This window comes from Canis lupus, chromosome 8, assembly GCF_011100685.1.
Source record: "Canis lupus familiaris isolate Mischka breed German Shepherd chromosome 8, alternate assembly UU_Cfam_GSD_1.0, whole genome shotgun sequence".
Lineage (NCBI taxonomy): Eukaryota > Metazoa > Chordata > Mammalia > Carnivora > Canidae > Canis > Canis lupus.
In genome coordinates this window covers 71,494,452-71,506,151 of record NC_049229.1, presented here as the reverse complement: position 1 = coordinate 71,506,151, position 11,700 = coordinate 71,494,452, and the positions used below count along the sequence as shown (strand labels likewise).

The following is an 11,700-nucleotide window of genomic DNA, read 5'->3' as shown; positions in this document are numbered from 1 at the left end:
TGCAGGCCTGGCGGGGCTGGGCGCTCCCGTGCACCCGCCTTCTAAAGAGGCGGACCCCAGGACCCTCCAGAAAGCGCGTCTGGGAAGAGGCCCCCGGGTCCTCGTCCTCCACAGTAACTTTGCTCAAACGAAGCATCTCATTGGGTTCCAATTCCCCGCACCCACCTCTCGGGGGATCCACCGCGGCTTCCTTGCTGTGGGCGAAGCACAGCCCAAAGCAGGTGTTCCTAATGAGGTCGCATTGCCTGATCATTTAGTGATGTTTTCATCCTGTTGAAGCGATTGCAGAAGCTCTCCCGTTCTTTCAGAAACTCATTTTTAAGAGTTTGAGTTGCTACCGTGAAAGCGCACCGAGTCCACCCTGAAATCCAGCATAGCTGGCTGTGGTAAAACCAGGAACCGTAGGATGGGGATGGGGTTCTAATCCACTCCCTGCGGTCTCTAAGGAGCCCCCTAGCCCTCAGGGCCAAGTGTGCCCGGGCTGCAGAAAGTAGCAATGTTGTTGAGGACAGGGTGAGGTGGGTAAGGGGCTGCCCTCTTTGAGACCAATTAAATATGCAAGAAAGTTGGAACCGAAGGGTGCGTTGGTTTTTATTAAACTTCAGGATGCTGGGGATCCCTGGGTGGCGCAGCAGTTTGGTGCCTGCCTTTGGCCCAGGGCGCGATCCTGGAGACCCGGGATCGAATCCCACATCGGGCTCCCGGTGCATGGAGCCTGCTTCTCCCTCTGCCTGTGTCTCTCTCTCTCTCTCTCTCTCTGTGACTATCATAAATAAATAAATAAAATTTTAATAAAAAAAAAAAACTTCAGGATGCTCTTCCATGATTTGCAAGCTTTATACCCCATTTTATTTTACTTTATTTTTCTTAAATTTTATTTTTTATTGGTGTTCAATTTGCCAACATACAGAATAACACCCAATGCTCATCCCGTCAAGTGCCCCCCTCAGTGCCCGTCACCCAGTCACCCCCAACCCCTGCCCTCCTCCCCTTCCACCACCCCTAGTTCGTTTCCCAGAGTTGGGAGTCTTTATGTTCTGTCTCCCTTTCTGATATTTCCCACACATTTATTCTCCCTTCCCTTATATTCCCTTTCACTATTATATTCCCCAAATGAATGAGAACATACAATGTTTGTCCTTCTCCGATTGACTTACTTCACTCAGCTATACCCCATTTTAAAACTGACAGTGTGGGTGGGGAGGTTCATAAAAGGGCCATCTGAAAATAAATAAATAAAAGGGCCATTTGGAATTGGGCAAAGTGATTTGTGTCTTTGCTATAGGAGCTTATGTTATCACACAGTGTGTGTGTGTGATCGTACAATGGTGTACGATCGTTAGACGAAATGCATAATGTTTTATGGGCACCAGGGTTCCCATCTGAGCCACAGAAAAGGTAGATCCCAGACAAGCTGCTTCTGGTTCACCATGAAGCATGATTTAGCAGTATTGAAACTTTGAAGTTTTTGCATGCAAATGACATTTTAGAAACTCAGAAAATATGGAAATGAAACTAGTCTGAGGCAACGGGCTTGCCTTGTCAGAATGATTTTTAATAAAGCTAAATACAAGGTGAGTGATTATTATTTGGGGGGATTATGTTTGATGGCCCCATGTTTAACTTCATTTAAAAAGTTTGTACTGGGATCCCTGGGTGGCGCAGCGGTTTGGCGCCTGCCTTTGGCCCAGGGCACGATCCTGGAGACCCGGGATCGAATCCCACGTCGGGCTCCTGGTGCATGGAGCCTGCTTCTCCCTCTGCCTGTGTCTCTGCCTCATTCTCTCTCTCTCTCTGTGACTATCACAAATAAATTAAAAAAAAATTTAAAAAGTTTGTACTAATTTTAACTTTAATTTTTAGCAGGTGTGCTGCTCATTTGTATCTAATCAGGGACAGATTTTTTTTTTTTTTTTTAAGATTTTATCCATTCATTAATGAGAGACACAGAGAGAGAGAGGCAGAGACACAGGCAGAGGGAGAAGCAGGCTCCATGCAGGGAGCCCAACGCGGGACTTGATCCTGAGTCTCCAGGATCAGGCCCTGGGCTGAAGGTGCCGGTAAACCACTGAGCCACCCGGGCCGCCCCCTAATCAGGGACAATTTTTAAAAATTACTCTTAACCGTACTATTTTTTGAATGCTTCTCATAGCCTAGGAATTTACTAGGTGATTAGAATACACTTTCTAGCCCCTAGGAAGAATTTTTCTTCCTGTTTTACAAATGAGCAAATTGAGGCTTAATGGAAAAAATTAAGCAACTTGCCCAAGATCACACACTAGTAAGTGGCAGAGCTGGAATTTAAACTGAGATCTGTCTGACCCAGAGTCTGTTCCCTTAACCATTACATGACCCAGCGTTCACGAGTAAATGTAAACATACATAAGTCTGGGCAATTTACATGTATAATCTATTTTAATCCTTTAACGATCATGTAAGGGAGTGTTTGTTGTTATTGCCATTTTACAGGTGAGGAAAGAGTCAGGAAGGTTAATTTTCTCGCAGTCACCTGTCTAATAAAATGGTGGGTAGTGTTTGAACTCTAGCTTGACGCCAGGATCATCACACGATTCCGCCTCCTACTTCTGGCCTCCACCTCATTTGGCTGCACTTCTTCCAATCAGGCGCTCACAGTTTGATAAGTAATAGGTACTTGGTACCTCTGAAACTGTTGTCAGGTGAGTGCCTGAGTTATGCATTTCAGCACATGCCTTGGACAATAGGCATGTATAGCTGCTGAAAATGTAAGTTTGTAAACTGGCCTTACAGTTGTTAGGTATTGGTGTCTGTTCTGTGTAGCATGAATTTGCCCCCTTGAGCAAGATCAAGCCTGTGTGGACTGAGGACCTTGTGTTCCTGAGCTGTGGGCCACTGAGGGACCAGGACATTGCCCTCTGTGATGGGTCGTCCGGTTGGACAGCTGGTCTCTATGACATCCTTGTCTTAGCTATCTCTAACCTCCAGCACACTGTTAAAGCTGTGCATAAGGGTTTTTGTCTCCCCGGCTTGAGAATGAGCTACAGGGTATGTTCATTTTTCTTCTAGCAATAGCCCGTCACAGAGGTGCGTAGAGCAGACATTCAGAGCTGCTGGGAGGGAGCTGAAGGTTATCTGGTGAGTACAGAAGCAGTCAAAGGCGTTGGCTATGTTGAAAGCTAGAACCCTAAACCTTGGTAATTTAACGCACCCATATCAATAAACATTTCTGAGTTGCAGGGATACGGGCCCCACCCACATTGCAGGCCCTGCTCAGGTGCCATATGTAAACAACTAGCAGCTATGTGCCTGGTGGACACCAAATGAAGCTTGTCCCCTTCCTGAAATCTCTGATCCTCAGGCAGGATGTCTCCCTGCTTCTGTGACAGGCCCCTCCCACCCACCCAACACTTCCGCCACACCTCTGGCATTCAGTGGGACTTCATTGCATTTGCTTGTTTGCTTGTCCACCTTCCTCATTGGGCTAAACAACTTGAGGGCAGGGGACCTGTCCTTGAGGAGAACAAAGAGTCAGCTACTAATGGGGCAGAGGCAGGAAGCAGAGATGTGTATGGGGAAAGAGATGAAGCATCTTGTGAGCTATCACTGGTTACTGACCTGATGTCTTCCTGCTGCCAAGCATTAGACTCCAGTCAGACTCTGTAGTATGTCATTCCTGGAAAAAGAGAAGAAGGTACAACGTTGTATTGATGCAGCAGATGATGGAGAAATGTGGATGACTTGGAGAGCCGGCCCTCCTCTGGGATTGCTTGAGTATGGGCCACACGGAAGCCACACACAGCATAGGAGGATGACCGTGCTGGTTGCTTCTGGCTTGCCTTGGGTCCTTTCTTCAGGGAAGCAAGGTGTATGGCTACTGAGCTGGTCCCTCACCTGCTTGAGGCTAGTGGCAGTAGGCAACGCATTTGCTCCCACTTAGTACACTGCTTTGGGAATGCACTGTGTGTACAATGAAAGGCCTGGAAGGGGCTGAGGTGTGCCGTGAAGCTGGTTCTCTTGCCTGAGACCCTGTGATTCCTGTGGATTCCTGACAGCCATTTGTAGATCTTTGTGAGAGGGCATCTTTACGTGTTCCTACCTCTGCCTTTAGTTGTGAATCTGGCACATTTTACCCACCCAGGTAAAGCAGCCACAGGCCAGCCAGTGAGCTCCCTGATTGCTGATGGGCTGTGGGTCGTGACCTTGTAGTGAAGTGATAGAACCACATGACCCGGAAGCACAGAGGGGCAGACGGACCGGCAGACTCCCTGTCCCAGGACCCTGAGATCATGACCTGAGCTGAAGGCAGATGCTTAACCAACTGAGCCACCCACCCAGGCACCCCAAGACCTAATTTTGTTTTTAAGGATTTATTCATGAGAGACACACAGAGAAAGGCAGAGACACAGGCAGAGGGAGAAGCAGGCTCTGTGCAGGAGCCCAATGGGGGACTCGATCCCAGGACTCCAGGATCACGCCCTGAGTCAAAAGCAGATGCTCAACTGTTGAGCCACCCCGGTGCCCCCCAGGGCTTAATTTTTGGGTACAAATTATGCTATATTCTGAACTCTATTTTGTAAAGGATGCTTCTCTTGCTTATCACACACAAACCAAGTGTGACTTGGTTTCCCAAAGCCAGTGGTTCTCAAGTGGGGGTGAGCATCAGAATCTCTGGAGGGTTCGGGACCTGGGTGGCTCCATCGGTTAAGCATTCAACTCTTGATTTCAATTCAGGTCATTGTGTGCACCACGCCCAGAATTCCAATGGTTGTCCCAATGGCACCTGCTGTTGCCACAGCCCTGCCACCCATGTTCTGTCACTGGCATGCCAACACCTCAGGGAGTGGCAGGTGCCCCTGCCATCCCCTCCTCTCATGGATGTGGAAACCAAGGCTTAGAGAGAGGATTTGTGTCAAGGTTGGGGCCGGGGTCCTGGCTTCCTGCTGTAGGGCTTTTCCTGCTGGGTAAGGCCTCCTTATCCTGTTTGGCATATCCTGGTTCTAGAGCTTGCTGCTCTTTCTTTGGTTGGATTTTGATTGCCCAAATGCTCTTTTTTAGACACATCAGACAGCAGTTGGGATCCAAGGGCTGAGGATATGCTTTCCGTATGCCACCAATTTTCCACAACCAGCCACTGTGCATCCTGCCTGCAGCTGAGCAGGACATCAGAGATGCAGATGGGCCTCCACAGGTGCTGTATCCTCTTGTACATTTATTATGTTTGTGAGCCAACATTTAAGAACTTGGAAAATTTCACCTAAAAATTCAGGAATCAGATTTCTGATTTCCTAGGAAATTGGAAGTCGTGACATGCTGGGACATACTCCTACGTGTCAACTCTCCCAGGAGCTAAGTGTCTGTCATCCAGAGCTGGTGGTGGGGTGTGAGTGCTCACAGCCAGGAGCCACTGTCTCTCCATCCAGGTGTGCTCGTGTGTTCATACCTGCCTGTTCCTCTCATTGCCTGCCTCATCTCCATGCTGGTGTTCACTCATCTACTCATTTGTTTATTCCTCCAATAGATACACATCTCTCTGTGTGTCAGCCGGAGGGCATTGAGACATTTAAGACATGGCACTAGCGTTCTCAGGCTGCTGTCACCAAGTGTCACAAACCTGGCTTGAAACAACAGAGACATGCTGGTTCTGGAGGTCAGAAGTCTGAACTCAAGGTGCCGGCTGGGCTGTACCCTCTCTCAGTTCCTGGTGGTGGCCGGGGGTCCTCGGTGTTCTTAGCTTGCTTTGGCTTCGCCCCCAGCTCTCTCTGTCATGTGACCTCCTTCCCTCTGTGCTTTCACAGAGTGGTCTCCACTCTACATGAGCCTGTCTCTGTGTCTCTTCCTATAAGGACACCAGACATGTCAGTGTAGGGCCTGCCTGCATCCCAATCCAGTATGACCTCATCTAACTTAATGAGATTCGCAGAGACACTACTTTCAAATACGGTCTCATTCACCTCCTTCAGGATTAGGGCTTCAACTTCTTGGGAAGATATAATTCACAGGAAGACCTCCGACAGCTCACAGTTGGGCGCCTGGCTCTCAGTCAGCGTTCACATTTGGGAGACAAGACTCCTGAAGTGTCAGCAACACCCGGTGGCAGTCTGCCTTCCTGGAGCACACACAGTGAGGTAGCCCTGTGGCCTTAGCACCCCATTTAATCTCTCCGACAGTCCTCCGAGGGAGAGTGTTGTTACTCCACGTTGCAGATGAGGAAGCCGAGGTCAGAGGTGTGACACTGCCTTGACAAAGTCACAGGGGAGCAAAGCCGGTGTGTAGGGACAGCAGTGAGGGCCAGGAGGTTACTTTCCCTTTCCAGTCAGCCCCTTGGCCCCTACCATATGAACAGGCGAGGTGAGCTTTTACCTCAGCTGCCATCATAAACCCCAGTGCTGACCTCACTTACCATCCCCCCACTGATCTGTGGACTTGCCAGGATGACTGCCAGGGCTTTGGGCCTGATGTACAAAAGGTTGATTATTTCCTTGATCCTGGGGGTGTGGTTTCTAAATTTCCATTTGAACAAGATTTAGTCCATATTTAGGGTCAGTTTCCTGTATCTTTTTGCATTCTCTAGTAGATGGAAGAACCATCCAGAAACCATAACAATATGCTCTAAATAACCTGTATTTTGTGGTACTGATCTATCTTAGTAAATATAGTTAGTACCAGATGGGACTTTTGCAATCTAGAACTCTGAAGGAAAGAATGGATTCATTTTGAGTTTCCTTAAATTAGGTGAGCGATTTTTTTTTCTTGGGCAATCAACTCCCACGTTTCAATATTCCCAGTGTGACATTTTGTACTGTTATACTTGGTAAGTAAAGCTCAGCTATTCTGAGCTTTATGTGCCAAGAGCCTGGGCTCAGGGTTCTGTTTTTAGTTCGGCTCATAAAGGCTGCTTGCATGTTTGGGTATTTCATGCAGAAAGAAGGCTTTTGGGCTAGGTCACTCTTGGCTAGTTATTTACAAAGTTCACGGCTATTTTTAACACATACCTTTGCTGCTTTAAAACCACAGTCAGCATTTAAAGCCATGACTGGCTTGTTTCACGTAAGCATAATGCCTTCAAGTTTCACTCATGACGCTAAGTGAATACGCCCATCACGAAAGGACAAGTACGCGTAAGTCCACTTATATGAGGTTCCAGGGTAGGCAGGTCCATAGACAAAGTAGCAGGATGGTAGCCAGGGGCTGGGAAGGGGGATAGGGAGTTGGGTGTTTCACTGGGACAGAGTTTCAGGTCTGGAAGATGGAGACATGCAGGAGATGGATGCTGGTGATGGTTGGTGACAACGTGAATACACACTCAGCGCCACTGAACCATATACTTACAATGAAATGGTAAATTTTATGTTGCATATATTTTACCAAAATCAGAAAAAAAATCCTACAATGACCTAAGCAACTCTATCCTAAACAACTCTATCGAAATATATATAAAGTGATGGTGGGGATCCCTGGGTGGCTCAGTGGTTTAGCACCTGCCTTTGGCCCAAGGTGTGATCCTGGAGACCTGGGATCGAGTTCCACATCAGGCTCCCTGCATGGAGCCAGCTTCTCCCTCTGCCTGTGTCTCTCTGCCTCTCTCTCTCTCTCTCTCCCTCTGTCTCATAAATAAATAAAAAAATAAAATTAAAATAAAGTGATGGTGGTTGTATCAAAACCTCATATTCCTGCAATCAAATATGATGTACATCATAAATACTACTAACAATCACATGTATATTTATATGGAATTCATTTTCTCTTTTGTGCTTTTCTATATTTTTCAATTTAAAAAATTCCCCAGAAAAAAGAAATTTTAGCTCTCTATCTGTGACTTTGACCACATCTTTTTAGCATTTGGAGCTATTATTATCATGTAAACGAGGTGGGGGATTTAAAAGCATGAGATTTACTCTGCAGAACAAGCAGAAACCAAATCGAGATCACCCATCAGTGGGATTGAAGAGGTTAGAGTCAAGTGCAGTGTTGGAAACTCCTCAGCCCCGGAGAGCGGAGAGCGAGAGTCAGAGAGTAGTAAACCCAAGTCCTTTGAGGGTGGGGCAGGGGCAGGGGCAGGGGCAGGGGATCACACAGTGTGGAGCAGGCTGGCACCAGGCACTGAGGAGTGGCAGGGACGGGGGAATATGACAGGAAGGCATCCACATTCAGCTAAGGACACAAAACCAAATCTCCACACAGGCCAACAAAACACAAAGGGGTTGTGTCTGGCCTGTGGGCCACCAGTTTGCAGTTTCTGCTTTTGAGTGAGAGACTCTTGGGTGGGGGGAGGTAGAGGTCCCCACCTCTACTTTTCAGAAGAATCCGAGATGAAGATATGGACTGCTTCACAAAGAATTGGTCTGTAAAACAAAAACAAAAACAAAAACAAAAAACAAGAATTGGTCTGTAATCTAGATCTTAGACAACAATTTCAGGGCTCTTGTATTCCTCACTGCTGGCTAGAAATGTGTTTTGTTGTTTTTTTTTCCTATCCCAGATAGTGCATCATTCCAAGTTTGAATTTAAACCTTTTTTTTTAACATAGATAAATTTGTTTAATTTCATCTTACTGCACAAATCAAGTCAGTGCCTAGTATTTTTCTATTTTGGTAAAAGCGGACACTTTCCAACAAAATCCAACACTTAGTGGTCACCAGAAATTTTGATATGCATACTATGAGTCTACCAGCCTTTTAAAAATTGCAGTCATTTGCATTTGGTTCTTTGGATTAAAATGCCAAAGGAGTTTATTGTGGACATTTTCATATCACTGATTCTGCCTTCCAAGATATATAATATCTTATAAGATATATAACATCTGGCCTTCTAAGATATATAATACGTTTTGAGAAAGATGGATTTTTCTATCTATGGCTCTCAGGTTATTAACATGTGCTGTGAGAATTTATTTATTTATAAATATTTTATTTATTCATGAGAGACAGACAGAGAGAGAGAGAGAGAGAGAGAGAGAGGCAGAGAGAGAAGCAGGCTCCATGCAGGGAGCCCAATGTGGGACTCGATCCCAGGTCTCCAGGATCATGCCCTGGGCCGGAGGCGGCGCTAAACCGCTGAGCCACCCGGGCTGCCCCCAGGCAGCAGGTTCTGAGCAAAGCTCTCATGTGTGGGAAGTCAGAGCCACGTTCCTAACAAGCGCCGGCCCTGAGGGGATGTTTGGGTGACTCCGTGGGCCCAGTTTGCTTAGAACCTCCTGGCGTTAGCGATAAAAATCCCTCGTCCTGGGAAACCTCTCAGTCCTGGGCAAACTGGAACAGTTTGTCACCCTGGGGAGGGGCACACAGTTTACCTAAATTACCAGGTACAATGTACAGCAGGATGGGGGAATGAGGGTGGGTGGAAAGAACGATGGAGATCACGTCTCCAAGGAGTGTTGTCCACCCTGCAGGCGGCCGTCAGAGAGCACTTGCTTAATTTTTACTTTTTAGGGACGCCTGGGTGGCTCAGGGGTTGAGTGCCTGATCACTCAGAGCGTGATCCTGGGGTCCTGAGATCGAGTCCCCCATTGGGCTCCTGCATGGGGCCTGCTTCTCCCTCTGCTTGTGCCTCTGCCTTTCTCTGTGTCACGAATAAATAAAATCTTAATTTATTTTTTATTTTTTATCTTTTGAGGGCAGGTTTAGGTTCACAGTAAAATTGGGCAGAAAGATTTCTCACGTGCCTCCCCCCCCCCGTCCCCGCACACGCACGGCTCTGCCACTGGGACCTCCGATCATGGTGGGACACTTGTGACCATTGGTGAGGCGGCATCGACTTGTCACCACTACCCAGAGGCCGTGGTTTACTCTGAGCTTCACTCTCAGTGTACATACCACGCAGAAGAGCATTTAAAAAAAAGCGAGATGCAGCAGAACAGAGCGACTGCAGTCCTGCCCTGTGCCACACCTGCACGGGCACCGGCTGTCCCGCGGGGTCCTCCCTAGCTGGCTTGCGGTGACAAGTGGTTGCGAGACTCTGCTTGGCCATTGTAGAGATGAGGGGCATGTCGGGTTGTGGCGCAGTGAGGAAATCCGAGGGGGGCTGAGGGTATGGGGGGGGGAGTTGAAGGGAGAGCCAGGGGTATGGCGGGAGGACATGGCTCCTCTCCCACCCAGCTGGAAATGGGTCCCATCCCTGGGACCTTGGTGGTCCCAGCACAGGGGTCAGGGTAGCTCCAGGAGGCAGGCACCACCCTCGGCTACTTTCTCTCCTAAACCCATGGAACACAAAGTGACTGGTGACATCATTTTGGCTGGTAGACCCCATTGCATTAGGGGATGGCACCATGGTAAAACTTCCTACTCACACAGCCCCCCCGAAATCGCTACCAGCTGCTTGTCCCCTCAGGGAAGAGGTTTGGGCAGGCCTGGGCCCGAAAAGCATGAGATTGAGGGAAGATGTCGCTAATCTTCAAGGATATCCTACATGGGCACTGACTTGGCCTCCCACGCACATGCAGTGCCTCCAAGAAAAGCAACAGTCTGTGATGCAGCATGACAACTGGTAAATCACGATCGGGGACGTTGCATTCAGAGAAGTGATGTGCACTATGGGCTGCGGTGGGCAGTAAGGCAGGCCCAGTGCAACGATGGCCTTGCCTGGCCAGGAGAGAGGAGGAGGAGGGAGGAGGGCTGAGTGTGGAGGAGAAGGGACAAGGGAGGAGGGAGGAGGAAGGAGGGAAGAAAGAAGAAGGGGGAGGGATGAGAGACAACGGACAAGGGAGGAGGGATGAAGGAGGAGAGAGGAGGAGGGGCCTTGGGAAGCAAAGGTGTAGAGGTGGAGGTGTCAGTAGCCCAGGCCCCCTGCAGGCAGGTGTCGGAGAGGGCCCTGGGAAGGATGGCACTTGAGGGGTGCTGCACCCGCTAGAGAGTTCACGCTCTGTTGTAGCCATGGTGTTTGGTTGATCAATCAATACTGGCCACCTCCTCTGTGCAAGTCCTGTGCGGGGCACCCGGGGCACAATAATGAGCTAGACAGATGTGGGGTGGGGTGGTCAGGTCAGCAGTGGGTACAGATGAACATGAGAAAGGCCAGCGTGAGCACGACGAGTGAGTGCAAGGGCGAGCCCAGGGAGCTGGCTTGGGCTCAGGAAAGTGACCCGCAACGCAAATCTCTAAATTCTCAGCAAGAAGTGGCAGGAGGAGCAGCCTGGGCTCTCCAGGAAGAGGAGGAGCGCCCCGGAAGGCCCAGAATGAGGAAACAGGGGGGCCATGGGCTCCTGGTGGAGGAAGTGGTGTGTCCTGCCTGCTGTGTGACTGTGGGTGTGCCCCCAGGCCGTGCAAACGGGTAGCTGCCATGAAGAGGGGTGGCTGACCCCCGGGGTGCAATGAGCTTGCCAGGGCTCTGAGTGGAGTGGTGGCCCCAGGGGAGCAGCGGAGGACCCCCCCACCCAGGCCTGTGCAGGAGGAAATGAACCTCTATCGGGCAGTGGCGTGGGAGCAGGAGAAGCACCTACCCGAGGCCTGGGGAGCAGGGCTGCCAGGCTGCGCCCCCAGCGCGCATTCCCCAAGGGTGGGCAAGGGGTGCACCCTGGGAGACCTCAGCTAACGCAGCTATCTTCCCCAGGGGTTCTTGGGGCCTCTGGAGTCTGCGGGAGCTGCCCAGCACCTTGTAGGTGGGTGGAGGACAGAGGCACGTGGCGGTACCCCGTGGGGTTTCTTGGGGCCCGTGCGCGCAGAGCCCCCTCTGAGTATATGGCCCTCGGGGATCCAGGTCTCCCAGCTGCCGGCGACTTTGGTGTTG

General features: G+C 49.5%; 1 long non-coding RNA gene across 3 annotated transcripts; it reads left to right on the top strand.

Moving 5' to 3' along the window:
• Positions 1 to 2,861: 2,861 nt before the first annotated feature.
• On the top strand, positions 2,862 to 6,514 carry LOC111097172. Of its 3 annotated transcripts, XR_005363813.1 has the most exons (4): positions 2,864 to 3,114; positions 5,035 to 5,167; positions 5,269 to 5,399; positions 5,498 to 6,514. It is a non-coding gene; the product is annotated as an uncharacterized LOC111097172 (long non-coding RNA). The 3 variants fall into 3 exon arrangements; XR_005363812.1 differs by having other exon boundaries at positions 2,862 to 3,114; positions 5,035 to 5,399; XR_005363811.1 differs by having other exon boundaries at positions 2,863 to 3,114; positions 5,035 to 6,514.
• The last annotated feature ends 5,186 nt before the right edge of the window (positions 6,515 to 11,700 follow it).